The sequence below is a fragment of the Pinus tabuliformis genome, chromosome J, assembly GCF_031772625.1.
Source record: "Pinus tabuliformis cultivar Carrire ecotype Pingquan chromosome J, CPIR1, whole genome shotgun sequence".
Classification (NCBI taxonomy): Eukaryota; Viridiplantae; Streptophyta; class Pinopsida; order Pinales; family Pinaceae; genus Pinus; species Pinus tabuliformis.
The window spans coordinates 22,370,783-22,387,569 of record NC_142295.1 but is presented as its reverse complement, the minus strand read 5'-3'; positions in this window follow the sequence as shown (position 1 = coordinate 22,387,569).

The following is a 16,787-nucleotide window of genomic DNA, read 5'->3' as shown; positions in this document are numbered from 1 at the left end:
GTTACGAGAACTGGAGGATTTTCCTCTTGTCTTGATGGAACAGGAGGACTGCCCCCAAGATCATTTGAATTTGATGAAACAAAAAGAACTTGAGTGGTATCATTTTCACTCTCTTCGAGAAGGGTACAATTTATTGAAGGTGAAATCAGGTCAACTGATACCTCGACCTGTTGATTTGGGTCAGGTATAGACTCATAAGATTCACTTTTAGAGAGAGTGGCTTTGACCGACGGTTGATTTTGGTAAGTCAATTCATCAACTAGTGGAGAATTAAGGGATAGTTTCCTGTAACCAGATGGAAGTCGCTGTGGTGAAGTAGGACGGTTATCCAACACTCTTTTGGCTTCATCCAGATAGGGACAAAGGTGAATGGGGTGATTCCCTTCACATAACCTACATGGAAACTTGACTTTTCCCTTCTGTCCATGAACTTTACTATCACTAGTTGATGGTATGTCACCAACATGATCTCCAGAGGTTGATGACACAGGATGATGTGAACGAGAAGACCATTCTTCTAAGATCTGAGGAATATCAGGACAACTTTGAAGAAGATGGTCTCCCACACAAAGTTTGCATGGATATCGAACTTTGTGAGGCTTGATGGATGGTTTCTCATCAAATTTTGCATTCAAAGTAATGATTGCTTGGTCGCCCCTTTGCTAAATTTTATTCTTCTTCTTCTTCTTCCCTTTCTTGTTCTTCTTAGCCACCTGGTTACTTGTTCCAATACTTTCACCAGGCAAAGAGGAAGAAGGGGAGGAAGAAACAGCAGAGGAAGAAGACAAAGGGTCAACTTTAGGATCAACTAGAGGTCGATTTTGTCCAGTTGGAGGAGTATTCGATTGTAGATAAATCACGACATTTTGACCCAAGGAGGTTGAAAACAACCATACTGGCAAGCCAATGGTAAATCCTGGAAGGGACAATGTAGCCATATATGGAGCACCAATATTTCCAAACGAAGGAAAAGGACTAGGATTACCATCAAAAGGAATTGTTGGACTCCGGATTTGTCACCATATGCTTCAACCTAAGATCAAATAAAAAAACAAGCGTGGAGGATGTTATCCGTGGTCAATTAATTTTTACGACACTAGAACTTAACTTTTCTTTTTCATGTTTTAAGAGTCGAGAAAAATCAAAAGATGACTCTAGTCACTTTCGTTGTTTAATGAGCTTGAAAGGACAAGTGCTTAGATGAACCTTTTCTTTTAAGGAGTCGAAAAGGAGCAAAAGTGACTACTTTGGAGATACTAAGCAAGAGGGTTTACCAAACTAATCACAAAACTGCAATATACACCTTGGTGGTAAATTAAAGAGAAATTACCAAGGATTTACCGTACGACAGTCAGTCTTCCTGAATGCTGTGTTCGGTGCATTGTGATCAGTAAGGCGGCAGACTTGGCTTCCTAGGGATAAAGGATTTAAACATATTTTTGTCTCCCACTATATACACAACGGTACAGGGAACACAAGTTCGTACTAGTACTTACCAGTTCAGAGAGGAGGAATCACCCAACCTCAATTAAACGACAACCACTAGGTTTTAAGACGCCGAAACATGTTTCTAGCCTAGACACCTCTAGATGTTTGCGTTAAATTCCAATTTGTTATTAGGTTAATTAAGGTTAATTTTAGGTTTATCTTGCTTAAAATTTGCCTTTAGGTTTCACAATGTGATGTTTTCCAAAATTCCTAAGAATGCAACTAGAATGAGAAGCACTCTTTCCATTTGTTTTCAACAATGAAAATCCTAGCTAATAAGGGATAGAGAAAACAAGTACTTTTTGGATCAAACAACAAAGAGCACTCACTAATGCAATTCCCTAAACCATTCTTTTCAAGCATTCACAAACTTCAAAATGCAATTACATGTATTTATTTTTCTTTTCAGTTCTCCTTAATGTGAATTATGCACTAAGAAAAACAAATGAACAAATGATTCAAAATCTCTTTTCACACAAATGTCGATTTATGACAATTTCACTTAAAGATAAAGGAAGAATAAACAACAATTTCAACTTTAAGGAAACGAAGATTTTGGACACTCAAACGAAAATATGAATCAGATGCACAAAATAGACCAATTGATTATTCTAAGAAGGAAGATTTTACGACACTTCAGAACAATCGACTGAAACTACTTTTGATTAAGGACTGCAAATGATAAAAAAAATACATAAACAAACATTTAACAATCCAGTCTAAAATGGGTTGAAACAAGGAAACAAAGACTGCTTTCAGAGACAATAATTCATCTAAATCCAACTAGCAATTCAAACAACTGAAAATTGACTTAAGGATTCAACTCCTAGATGGGAAAATTGCTCCAAAAGGAATCATCGCAGGCCAGAGTGAGGGACAGTGCGATGCATAGCACTGTCTCAGTTCAGAGGGTGCCATTCATTGCACTGTCTCAGTTACAGAGCTGCGATGATTGCAGAATGACAATTTCATGCTCAAAATTGACTCAATTTCAGTGAATTGGACTTAAATTCGATGAAAAACAGAGGGTAAAGTATGTCAAAATGTTCTAAGAGATTTATTAACTACTATAAGGGATAAAATCACTCCCCAGCAGAGTCGCCATTTTGTTATGGGAAAATTTAGTGTCTTATGAACTATTAACCCCTAGACCTAATAGCAAGTCTAGAACAATAGTTAAAGTAATTCCATTTCCTTTCCTATAACTAACAGATAAAATAAAGAGAATCAAAAGTATCAACCTAGATCTCTCGCTCAATCCCTCTTCCCTTTGACCACTTTTGCCACTCCCTTCCGTACTTAACTCGCTTGAAAGGTACCTGCACACAAGCCGATACAGAAAACCATCAAATCATACATATCGATCTGTTAACTAAACACATTATAGAATCGAAATACAATGTACATTTCATAACACATGAATGGAAAAAGCAAAGAACTCTTTATTGATAGAAAGGAAGATTACAACCCATGTAGATGCATGTCCGATTCAGTGTCATACTCCCAGCTTCAAACTCTTCTCTCCTCATGGAAACAACAATTTGACATGATATCATTACTCTCTCTATTAATCTCATCCAAGCAGCATTTCCTTAGCTCAAAAAGTTCTAACCTTTCTAACTAGACCAGCCTTTAAGAGCTTGGTCCTTTTATAGCTGAACAGAGGAGGTTAGGCCATTAATGGCTCTCATGAATGCTTTGCCATATTTGGGAAGTGGTTCCATGGAAGAAGGGATAATGGATTAAGGTTCATTCATCTCCTTCCTCATCCAAAAGCGAGCCCAATCCCTTTAGAAACATCTAGAAGCATCCATTGGATGAGGAATCCAATGGGTTCATTGGAAAAATTCGATGGATCTCGCCCATCGTAGGTGATACAAAGGCCAGGTGCTATGCATAGCACCCTGACAGTGTAGTGCCTACCATTCATTGCAGCTAGATAGAAGGCCACCTATGATGATCTCCTTAGGGACATTTTTTGGATGAAATGTGTCATGAAACTCTTGGGAAGCAAGCATGATGTAGGTTAACTTCATTAGAGAATGAAAACAACTAAATTAGGGGTTGATGGACCCTAATAATACAGATCTGGAAGTTGGGGTTGATGTGCCCAAATTTTCCTGTAACAAGGATAGCTTGTGAGCTGATGCTTTTTGTAATACTGAACATATTTCCACTTGTATGATAATACAAAGATTGGGGTTTTAGGCTAAGGCTTTCCCTGGGTTATTTCTTCTGTGTTATGTGTGATTGATTTCTCATTATCAGTTATATGTGTTCTCTTGATCTTGCTCAATTCGATTAAGCTTCCGCAAAGTGTTGTAGAAGTAGATCTTGTATTGTGTTTTAGTATATTGCATAATCTGTTGATCTACAATGGGAATTTCTACAAGGATTAAACATGAACATATACCATGTAAGTGAATCTCATCATAATAGAATAGAGAGGCACATCATCAAATCTATTACTAAGCACGAGTAATTCATGCAAGACACCCACATCAAAGATACTGAATAAATATTCACATAATCCTGTGGAATTAATCAAGAGAGAGAGAGTAAGAATTATCATACTAAACATTCTGTGTAAATGACACCAACTAAAACTCACTTAGAGGGAGGAGCATCACCATCCAGCCATGAATCACCTCTGATTCCCCCCGAGCCGAAGATCTTGCTAAGGATCAAATGTCCTCAATTGACCAATGCATTGGGTTTTTAATACCCTCTTTCATGATTTAGTTACCATTAGCAGCGTCCCGCTTTATGGATTTTTTCCATTTGCCTAGGTCTTATCCAGAAAAGCTCGTCTTTATCTCCCATGACGCTTTTCCACATAAAAGCTTGCTTTTCTCTCCCACAAAGCTTTTATGTCCGATGGATCTTTATCTCCCATCCATTTGATGGATATCCAATCCATCCAAGCTTATTTAGAATCACATCTAGAAGCTTATCATGAAAGATTCATCTCTATCCCATTCCTCATGAGATTTGGCAAGCATCTCCTCTCTCTTGGTGCTCCACCCTCCAAGTGATTTATTTTATTAATTTATTTAATAACACATCGCTTTTCATATTACATATCACCTAGCTTTCCTCAGTGTAGGTGTAGAATAGTTTAACCCACAAAGGAGGGTGTCAAACCTAGCTTCCCTCAGCTTAGGTTTACAACATTTAACACACCAGGGAGGATATCACACCTAGCTTTAACTTAGCTTAGGTTTACAAATGTAGTACACAAGGTAGGGGTGTTACATACTCCCCCCCTTCAATTTTACACCGTCCTCGGTGTATCATTGCATCATATCCTCGTTTATAGGTAGCTGGTTTACAAATCAATATCTTTCAAGGCTCTGCCATCTGATGTAAATTTTCCGGTGTACCTCTGCCACAAGGAGTGCTCCAAGAATCTCTCCTTCCATAGCTACATCGGTCTCAAGGAGTGCTCCCAACATCTCTCCTTCCATATCTACTTGTCACACATTTTTCAAATTATTTGTGAGAATTTATTGATGCAAAATTGAATTATGATAAATATCATAATCTGCTACTATTAAAGCAACTATTGCTTATCATTTATTTTATCTGAAGAATGCATGTCCTATGTTTTCATTCTTTCAAGCCTTTGTGTTCTTGTCGAACACCTTCTTCTTGCAGTCTCTCTGCATACAATACACCAGTTAGCATATTTTGCACATTAATATGCCTGCAAGTCATAACAGATTATTTCACATCACAATATATAATCATATACATATATTCATCGTAATTGTATGTATGGAAAATTGTGATTAATCATATTTACTTATCCCAAACTTACTTTCCTTCTTCTGGGTAATCTCCAGGCTTGTTTACCTTGCTAGACATCCACCCAATGACTATTACTTGGCCACACATCCAATATGCATTTCATTTTACAAACTTGTAGCATATGTAGTCATATGGTCCCATGTACTTCTGTACATAGTCCAGCTGTGGTACAACCTATAATACCATCCTCATGGTATCACCTGCATGACATAAACTTTCCACATATTTTTCCATCATGTTAGTATCATACCAACATTCATGTTCATGGTTCATCTATGTAATTAATTTATTTTTTTATGTCATGTATAAATCAATTCGAGATGTCATGTACCACAATTTATGATATGAATCTAAAATAGATTGTTAAATATCATTTAATTGACCGAGGGGTCCATACCATTTGTGCTACTTCACCAATTACTATGGTTTTCACTCAAGGATACTATACATATCCTTCAAAAGATGCACATGTCCTGGAAATCAGTTTAGGTTAAATTTCCCCTTTAACCATACTTTCTTCCAATCAAAGAACAAGTCACATTGTAAGCAGATGCATTAATCAAAGGATTAATTTGACCATAATTTGTACAATTATATAGTCTTTACACTATAACATGCTCTCACCATCCTTTACTTTGGTATAATACTTTTATAGCAATTATACCATTAATCAGTTATTTTTATAGTCCAATCTGACTTTTCACATAGTCATGCATACTTTGCCTATTTACTATTGGCACACAATAACATATGCATAGATAGATTATTCAAGACTCTTTCTTACATGGATGTCTAATATCAAGACCATCCCACCATTAACTATTTGATAAATTCATTTCTCTTTCAAGTCTATAATATTACACACACATGTGCTTGCATAGTAAATTCATATAACTCATTAATATGCAGGGATATTAAGCATGTTCCTCTTCAACATGTTTATCGTAATCACTACTTAACCACACTATGGTAACAACATGTAAAAATATCCATGACAAGGCATAGGTATCATATATAACAATTAAGTCCAGATACGAACATGGACTTCCTCTGTTATTTAATCCTCCTTTCATGTATTAGGTGGGATTTGTTTTTATTCACCAATCCTTATTTAAATCTCCTACCTAATATGGTTCCTCAATCAGTACATGTTATGGTTTCTGCTAGAGGTTAAAAACTTTCTAATTTATCTTCATCATTCATACTACCAATTTCGCCCAAGTTTTCCTCTAGTAATTTTTAATGTAGACAACACATGCATCCACACAGATAATCTCTTTCCACGAATTGATATGTACTTTATGTCTCTTCCATATCTAAGTTAAGATATTACCTTACTTAACTGGAATCCCTCAGGTTCCAATCTATGCATTCTTATTTACTTATACATAATGTCCTTATAAGGTTTTGTTTCCTCAAAAAATGTAATTGGAACATCTTCCTACTAAAATAATTCATCTATTGACAAACCATATCCAAAGTAATTTACATCATTACTTTGCATGTGAGCTGATCAACACAGCCACATTAAATTTGAAAAACAATCTTTAAGGTATTTAGTATTATAAAAGACTTGTATTTCACATCCTCTGTCCCTTCTTGGGATATTTTAAGCATAAATTAATTTCCCTAAGTTATGTTCTTAACTAGAAACCATACCACTCATCATTTGATTATAATGAGGTGGTGATATTACTAGTTTACCTCAATGAATTTGTATTGTATTACCATTTACCCTTGTATAGCATCCATGCCATCTTAGAACAAATATGAGTAATATGTTGACCATATTCCCTAATTAATCATACCATTAACGTAGGTGTAATGATTAAATCTCCACTTTGCCTTTATACATAGGCATCCATTTAGAGGTTTGTTTAATGATTTTGAGGATAAACATAATTCACTATTTCGCCTCAATTACACCACATATGCAAGCATGTCCATGCAGCTCATTGCACCCACACAATGAGGTCTATATGCAAGGCATCCATGTATTTGTGTATTTAAGCACTCATTTTTTTTTGTACATGTAGTATTTGTTATCAAGAGTCAGTATGCTTTAATATGATGGCCTTGTCTTATCATGATTGCCAATTGTTTAATTATTCTGTATGCATATCTGCAATCATCACTTTCCAATCATGACATATAGTCATTGTGTCCTTATAGGAACATTCAACTATAGCTTAAGTTCTGAAACTGTCACAATATATGATAAAATTTTAAGCTCCTTATCTTAGAAGGGGACTCAATGAAAGTAACTTATTAACCTTAATAACATTTTACTTCTTCACTTAGCAATGTTTTATGCATGTAAACATACAAAACAACTTCTAGTAACCATATACCAAATAGGCTCCCCTTTGAGCATCATTTAATCATTACTTATAATCAAACCTATTTGCTAAAAAATCTATATGATAGTAGTAATAGGTGAAATATCAACAATATTACATGTGAGACTCTGTAATTGTCTCAATCCTCATCTTCACACATTCTAAACTAACAATCAATAATTCAATCCTTTTAATTAATCAATTCCCTTTATAGCACTTGTAGGGGTATCAATTTGTTTGCATTATAGTTATATCACTACAAGGTTCTTTGTTATATAACCACATTCCATAACTATTTGTTTTTGCCCATCTTTGACGATTGCTTTCTCCCTCTAATGCTACTATAGCTATCCACATTACTTAGATTGTAAGGATTAATACCTTCTGGTTTACTCATTAAGCCTAACTATATCCATTGTGTGATATCTTAAATCAAATTTTAAACATGAGAGATATTCATGCATGAAAGTACATAATCTTTTTATTTGCTACTCATAGTAAGCACATAATGAGCCTTATACACAGGTATGAGGAGGATAATATACAATCTTTAAAGATTAATGTAAATCAAATAACCATACTCACAAGTCTACGTAGTTTGTTTATACACATTTGTTCCAATTTTCCGGATGTATAGTAGGTTTCAAATTTTTTCGAAACTGCATGGCTCAAATATTTGGCGTTGACTATTTATAACAGAGTTAACCATATGTATTCCAATTCCACTTTCCCTGTAATTGCATGCCACTCCAAGCACTTGGCATTGACTCATTCAGATTAACCAATCGCCTACATACAGAACTCTACCAAAAACAATCTTCTAATACAATGGTTTTCATTCCTAGCATAATCGCGTTCCATAATAAACATTTTGTTCACATATTTTGTCAAATGCTTCATTGTTTTCAACATGGCATACAGTCTTACCACTTTGGAAACTATGAAACTATTATGTTCAAGTCCATTTACAACTAATTTGCATGGATTTCTCTGAGAGCATGGATGCCATGATATATCTGAATGATAGAATGGATGTTGTTAAAAACCTGTAAGATTGAACAATAGGTTTCACCTTGCATCTCTTAGTCTTATTTTTTTTCAGGTTGGTGGTGTCCTCAATAGGATCTCCTGGCTTGTTAGGCTTGAGCACAAGTGTCTTCTCCTTGAAAACAGTCCAGGAGCTTCAACTCTATCCCTTCAAGAGTACTCTGCCACCACTTCGAGGAGTGACTCGGCCTTCCTCTCTCAGAGATGCAGAGGTGGCAGGACCATTATTGAAGGTGGTTGGTGGCATCTGCACACGTTCCCGAGCCCAGACTGTGGCTCACGTCTATAATGCAGTCAGCATCCTTGATTGAAATCAGTTTACAAAGGCTGATATAGTTGAGCAATTTGTAAACTAGATCCCGGTCCCAGGACACACCAGGGGCCTCTCTAGAACTTCAAATTTCTTTGTATGCATGGCTTAATAAAAAAGTGCCTTACCTTCTACTTTCAAATTTCTTTGTACGCATGTCATAATAAAAAAACGCCTTACCTTCTATTTTTAGTATTGCCCTAATACAAATTTCTTGCCAAGGGTAATTTTTTTAGAGAAGGCTTGTTGTTAGATGATCCAAAAATACGTTTTTATCATAGGTTATTAAATTAGAATAAAATTAGAATAAAATAATTATTAATTTAAGATATTAAATTAATAATTATTATTCTAGAATGTTTAATTATTTAATGGAGACTTTTAGAATTAGCATATTGTTGTAACTAGATATGACTCTCCAAATGTGTCGTATCTTAGGCTTTATTAGAGGAGATTAGTTAGCTAGTTGGTTTGAATAGCATTTATTGTAAATGGACACTTGTTATTTAATAAGTGATCCATAATTAGAGGTAGTTAGGACATGGAGCTTATAAATAGCTCATTGCAAGAGTGTTTGTGTGGTTCGGGTGTAAGCTCTTGCAAATCAATTATGTAATTGTTTTTTTCTGATTAATAAAATTACGTGTCTCAGGACACTTCTGCCATTATTGTGGTATCAGAGCTATGGTAATGGTGCAGTTGATTTGAGAAGGAGATTCCAGCAGTTGATTTGAGAAAGAGATTCCAGCGGTTGATGTGAAGAGGAGATTCCAGCTCTACAAGTTTGTGGAAAACTCCATTGAATTGATCAACAAATAATTGGTATGAAATTTGTCAAATTTTTGTTCAAAATGGAAGAAATTTTATTGTTTTACTTGTTTTAGATTTTTTAAAAATCTGAAAATCATTTTTTTTTTTAGTATTATCAAAAAAATTTGCTATCTGCTCCGCTTCAATATGATGTTGGCCATGATCGCCTTGGCACGAAAGCGTTAGAGATCCCTCATGGCTGTTGTACTCATTTATGATGAATGCGTGCTGAATGGCTCTTAGATTCTTCTGCCATTATTGAATTTGCATGTAGCTGAGCATCCTCAAGCCAGGTAGCAAGGTGATCATGCGCGCCCCCAAATTCCCCCCTAAATTCCGTGAACCATGTCCATTGGATATGTTGCAGACATAGCAATTATTCCTGCACATGCCCCTGCTCCTAAACGTAGAATTGGTGTTAGCTCTGCATCTTCATTGCGTGTCAGTCGCCTATAATACCAGAGAAGTGCACTTGAAGCCTGTTCATAGCTGTAAAATTGTACTGCAGAATTTGGTACTGCAAATAGTGATTTACAGACGGTAACAACAGCATGTCCAGCTTCCTTGGCTAGATTTACCAACATGGAGAAAGCGGCTTCTTTGCTTTCTGCATAGAGCGGAGGAATTTGGCGGAATGCCACTACGGTGCTCCCTCCCACTGCATCATCGGAAGCCATTGAAATTGCAAATCAATGTTTCATTTTACATCGATTCGAACGGCAGGCATTGATCTCTCTAAAAGCTGTGAAAAGGAAAGCCGTGAAGGAGCCAACACAAATCGTTCCACTCACAGGTCATTAAATAAATATTTCATATTATTTAATCTTCCCAAATTAAATCTTCACGTCATTTTTTTATAAATCACTTTTGGAAAGTGATTTGAAAGTTTTGTAAAGGTGTTTATAATGTGATCACGTCATTTTTTATAAATCACTTTTGGAAAGTGATTTGAAAGTTTTGTAAAGGTGTTTATAATGTGATCATAAGGTTAATAAAAGGTATGTAATATATATATTTTTTGGAGTGATAAGTGAGTGGGAGTAATAAGAGATTTTTTTGGGGAGAAATAAGGTGAGCTTTATAAAAGTATTTTTTAAAGCTTTGTAATAGAGTGAGGAGTGAGCTTTTTAAAAGTATTTTTTAAAAGTCTGGTTATGGAGTAATAAAGGTGATGTTTTGAAATTTTTTGGAGTAATAAGGAGTTTTATTTGTAACTTGGAGAGATAAGGTGTGTTCGATAATTGGTTTTTAAGAAGCTATTTTTTAATTGGGATCATCATATTTGTAACTCAAAGTAATTTTACTTTGAGGGGGGGTAATTTTTTACCAGATTGTGCAAAAGCACCATTGTAAAAAGTCAAATTTTGAAAGTTGCCCTGTAAAAATTTGAGAAATTGACTAGAGCCAAGTGCAAAGCTCAGTCAATATTCTCTTGTTTTGACGACTATTCGAGGGTCAAGGCCAAGCCCCGATAGATCGTGTTTTTTTTGCGTGGTGTGTTGTGTTGACTATCTTGTCCTTTCTGTTCTGCTTCTTGGTGCATCTCTTCAACGCTAAAAATGTCTAAGTTGATTAACTTATTTTCTGATTCCGACAAACTAGAAGGCACCAAATCTTATAAAACGTGGCATCGTCTTATTGAAAGCACACTTATTTACAATGAATTATGGCAAGGAATATGTGATGGCGATGTTAAGCCGAATAAACCCACAGATGCAGATCCACTGGCAAAATGGGAAATCAAGAATGCTAAAGCCTTAGCTCTTATTAAATCGTCTGTGAATGATGAAATGTATGTACATATAGAGAATGCCACAGATGCATGGACTGCCTTGAAAACTTTTAAAGACCTCTTTGATACTCAGCCAGAATCAAAGAAGGTTGATTTACAGTTAAAATTGTTGCAACAGAAATTAACTGAAGATGGTGATATTCTTGAATATCTCTCCAGACTTAAGAATATTAAGCAAGAAATTATTAATGCTGGTTTTCCCGCAATTGATGATAGCTTTATGGTCACAATTGTAATTGTTGGGCTTCCTTCTTCCTATGCGCATTTTTTAGAGACTTTACAAGTAACTGGGAAATTAGAAAAACTAAAGTTTGATGAACTTTGTGAAATGTTAAGTCAACATGATAAAACTTTTGGGAAGAAGAAGAAAGTTGGTGAAGATGTTTTTCTCACAGAAGCCAGCACAAGTAAATCATCAGCAGATAGTTCTCGAGGAAGAGGCAGATGGAATCAGAATCAAGCAGCACATAATCGAGGTCGAAGCCAAAGTAGAGGCAACAATTTTAACAGAGGGGGAAGAAATAATTTTCAAGGTAGAGGAAACAACCAAGGAAGAGGCAATTTTCAAGCACAAGGATATAATAGTCAAGGTAGAGGACAATCTCCAAATCGAGGTCAAAGCAGAGGCAGAGGACAATCTTCAGGACGAGGAAGAGACTTAAGTCAAATTGTATGTCGAAGATGTAACAAAGTTGGTCATTATGCTGAAGATTGTCGAACTTCACTTAATAGAATTCCCAAGTTTCAGCAACATTCAGCACAATTTGCAAATGATCAAGCTGAAGACAACTCAGAATATGTTTTTACTTCCTCACCAGCATCACAAATTTCATCTCATCTTAGAAGTGACTATGAAGATGCCTGGATCTTGGATTCCGGGGCAACTCAGCACATGACATGTCGACGTGATTTTTTCTGGAATTTTCAAGAATGCCAACTTAATTCAATTTTTCTTGCTGATGATACAAAACATACTCCTTATGGAAAAGGAGTCGTAAAAGTTTTTCTCCCTGACATTGGAGAAAAAATGATTTCCAATGTATGGTATGTACCTAGTTTCAAGAAAAATTTGCTCTCTTTAGTCACGATTTGACAAGCAGGACATCAAGTGATAATGGAAGATGGTTTAGTGAAGATTAATTCAGTGAAACAGAACTTGAAAACAGTTATGACAGGTTATGAAGATGGAAAACTATTACGGATGAAAGGGACAGTTATTCCAAGGCATTCTGATTTTGCAGGGGCAGTGACAACAGGTATTTCACCTATGAGACTATGGCATGTAAGATATGGACATTTGAATTTTGAGAGTCTTTCTCAATTGCAGAAACAAGGAATGGTTAAAGGACTTCCCACATTCAAAAGGGAAAATGCAAAATGTGAAGCTTGCATTTATGGCAAACAAAATCGAGAAAGTTTTCCAACAAGTTCATGGCGAGCAAACAGGCGGCTTCAACTAATTCACAGTGATGTTTGTGGTCCACTACAAACCTCATTTGGTGGTTGCAAGTATTTCTTACTATTCATTGATGATTTCAGCAGAATGACTTGGGTTTACTTCTTGAAGAACAAGTCAGAAACATTTGATAAGTTTAAACTTTTTCGCCAACTTGTTGAAAATGAAATCAAAGAAAAGATAGGTACTCTCAGGACAGATAATGGGGGAGAATTCACTTCAAATGAATTCAAAACTTATTGCAGTGAAAATGGCATAAGACGACATCTCACTAATGTTTACACTCCACAGCAAAATGGCGTAGTCGAAAGAATGAATCGCACTTTGTTAGGAATGGCGAGATCCATGTTAACATTCAAGAGGTTAAGTCCAACATATTGGGCAGAAGCAATCCATACAGCTGTCTACTTAAGAAACAGATCTCCAACTGCTTCTTTAGACGGAATCACACCTTATGAAGCTTGGTTTGGTTTCAAACCTCGAGTTAAACATCTTAGAGTTTTTGGGTCAGTGTGTTATGCCTTAGTTCCGAAAGAAAAACGAACTAAGCTTGACTCAAGAAGTTTAAAATGCACAATGATTGGATATTCTGATGAGAAGAAAGGGTATCGTCTTTTGACCAATGGAAAATTCATTGTGAGCAGGGATGTCATTTTTGATGAAACAGAGAGTAAGAGTGCTGAAGAAATTGAAAATCTTCTTCACAAATTAGAAACTAAGGGAAGTAAAAGAAATGGAAAAATGCAAAGTCAACCAACTTCACCAAATTGGTATGAACTTGATTTTCCTTCCTCTGAAGATGAGTCATCCAGTCCATCTACATCAACAACATCATCAGGGTCTTCTAGCAGTTCATCCGCATCTCCAACCAGCAGCAGTTCTTCAGACAGTGAGTCTCCACATTCTTCACCTGAACGACGTACATCAGTTTATATTAATCCTCTTTACAATGATGGGGACTTTACAGAAGCACAAACAAGTGAGCACCAACTTCCGAAATGGGCAGTTCAACTTTTGAAAGATGTCAAGCCTGATGAACAGAATAAAACTGGCACCAGAAGGACACATAGAAGTGAAGGCAATTTTGCCTTGATAGCAAATGATTTTACTGAACCTTCCACATACAAAGAGGCAGTAAAACATAAAGAATGGCAACAGGCTATGGTTGACGAATATAAAGCAGTAATTGATAACAACACTTGGAAACTTGTTGATTGTCCAGCAAATGTTAAACCCATAGGATGCAAATGGGTTTACCGAATTAAGTATAATCAGAAGGGTGAACTTGACAAGTATAAAGCACGACTTGTCGCAAAAGGTTTTGCGCAGCAGGAAGGCATTGATTATGAAGAACCTTTGCTCCAACAGCTAAATGGAACACCATCCGATTAACCCTTGCATTGGCCGCTCAAAAAGGATGGAAACTTCATCAAATGGATGTGAAAAGTGCTTTTCTCAATGGGGATTTACAGGAGGACGTGTATATGACCCAACCACCAGGTTTTGAAGTGGAAGGACAAGAACATAAAGTCTGCAAATTGATCAAGGCTTTATATGGGTTAAAACAAGCTTCCCGAGCTTGGTATGCAAAGATGGATGAATACCTTAAGAAAGTTGGTTTTCAACGAAGTGAATCTGATGATACTTTGTATGTGCGGCAACAGGGAAAATATCTGGTAATTCTTGTCATGTACGTAGATGATTTGATCATTACTGGCAACCATGATGATCATATTGCACAGGTGAAAAAGGAGTTACAAGCAGGTTTTAAGATGACAGATTTGGGATTACTTCACTACTATCTTGGAGTTGAAGTCTTCCAACGTCCACATCATATTTTCATTTCTCAGAGTAAGTATGCCGCAGAGGTTCTTCAGCGATTTGGCATGCAAGATTGCAAGCCCGTTCTCACCCCCATGGAGCAGAACTTGAAACTTTCAAAATTTGAAGGGGGGGAAAAGGTGGACAGTAGAACTTACAGACAGTTGATTGGCAGCTTGATTTATTTTACAAATACTCGTCCTGATCTATCTTATGCAGTCAGTATTCTTTCACGTTTTATGCAGGAACCACGAGACAACCACTGGAATGCAGCCAAAAGAGTTCTTCGATATATCCAAGGAACCAAAGATTTTGGTCTTCTTTACACAAAGACTAAAAATTTTGTACTTGGTGGATATTCTGATGCCGACTTTGCTGGGAGTATTGATGATCGAGCATCAACATCAGGCTATTTAATGAATATGGGGTCAGCAGCAGTATCTTGGAGTTGTAAGAAACAAGCTACAGTGGCCACTTCTTCAGCCGAAGCAGAGTACATTTCAGCATGGGAAGCAGCATGTGAAATTGTTTGGTTGCGCCGAATTTTGTCTCAACTTAGATGGCCTACGATGTAAATATGTACGCAACCTGGGTTTATTCATAAATCTCCCATCGACATTGTTTGACCTCCGTGTTTCTACCCAATAGATGCATGCAGTAAGAATTATGCATTTGGAATATGACCCATCTCAAGTACATAGAAACCAACGATTTAATATAATAACATATACTTGGTTATTACTTCTATAATCCTTTAATTAAACCATTTATAATACTGGGATTCATCCTTAGGCAATCCTTTGTTCACGAGTGATCATTAGAGATTTGCATGCTTCGGAGTACCTCAATTTTTTTTTATAACTAAAATCCAACATCAACCTAACACTTGCAGAGGTGGATTGGTCCATAGATCTCAGTTTTTGAACCTATGCTCTGATACCATTTGTAAAAAACCTTTTTTTCCTACCCGGAAATTTGGCCCTTAATCTCCATACAATTAAAGAATTCTTCATTTACAGCTAGACATCACGAGTGTACTAAATCAACCATCACAGATACAGTGATTACAATACTCTTTAGATAAACCCTTAGTCATTAAGACACAACTAGGACAAGGGTGAATTTATAGCATACAATTAATAGAACTCTTTGATATCCCTATCTCATCATATTTGGAATAAATGTTTTGTAGCTAAATAGGCTAAGATTAATGATTATAAATCCCAATACTAGTTCTTTAAACAACATGCAAGAATCATCAACAATATTATAGGAGACATCTTTCACATGCATAACCCTTCAATATAAACATGATCATAATATCTTTGACATGCATGTGCATTCATATGTGAGTCACATGTATTACTCTATCCATCATTTCCATCGGAGAAGTAATTAAGCAATCCATACAAATGACTTGTATGATTTAACCTTTTATCATGTAAGGATTAAACATGAACGCATACCATGCAAGTGAATCTCATCAGAATATAATAGAGAGGCACATCATTAAATCTATTACTAAGCATGAGTAATTCATGCAAGACACCCACAACAAAGATACTAAATAAAATCTTCACATAATCATTAAGAGAGAAAGAGAGTAAGAATTATCATACTAAAAATTCTACATAAATGACACCAACTAAATCTCACTTAGAGGGAGGAGCACCACCACCCAGCCATGAATCACCTCTAATTCCCCCCGAGCCGAAGATCTTGCCAAGGATCAACTGTCTTCAATTGACCAATACACTAGGTATTTAATACCCTCTTTCACGATTTAGTTACCATTAGCGGCATCCCGCTTTATGGATTTTTTCCATTTTTCTAGGTCTTATTCGGAAAAGATTGTCTTTATCTCCCACGACGCTTTTCCACATAAAAGCTTGTTTTTCTCGGATCTTTATCTCC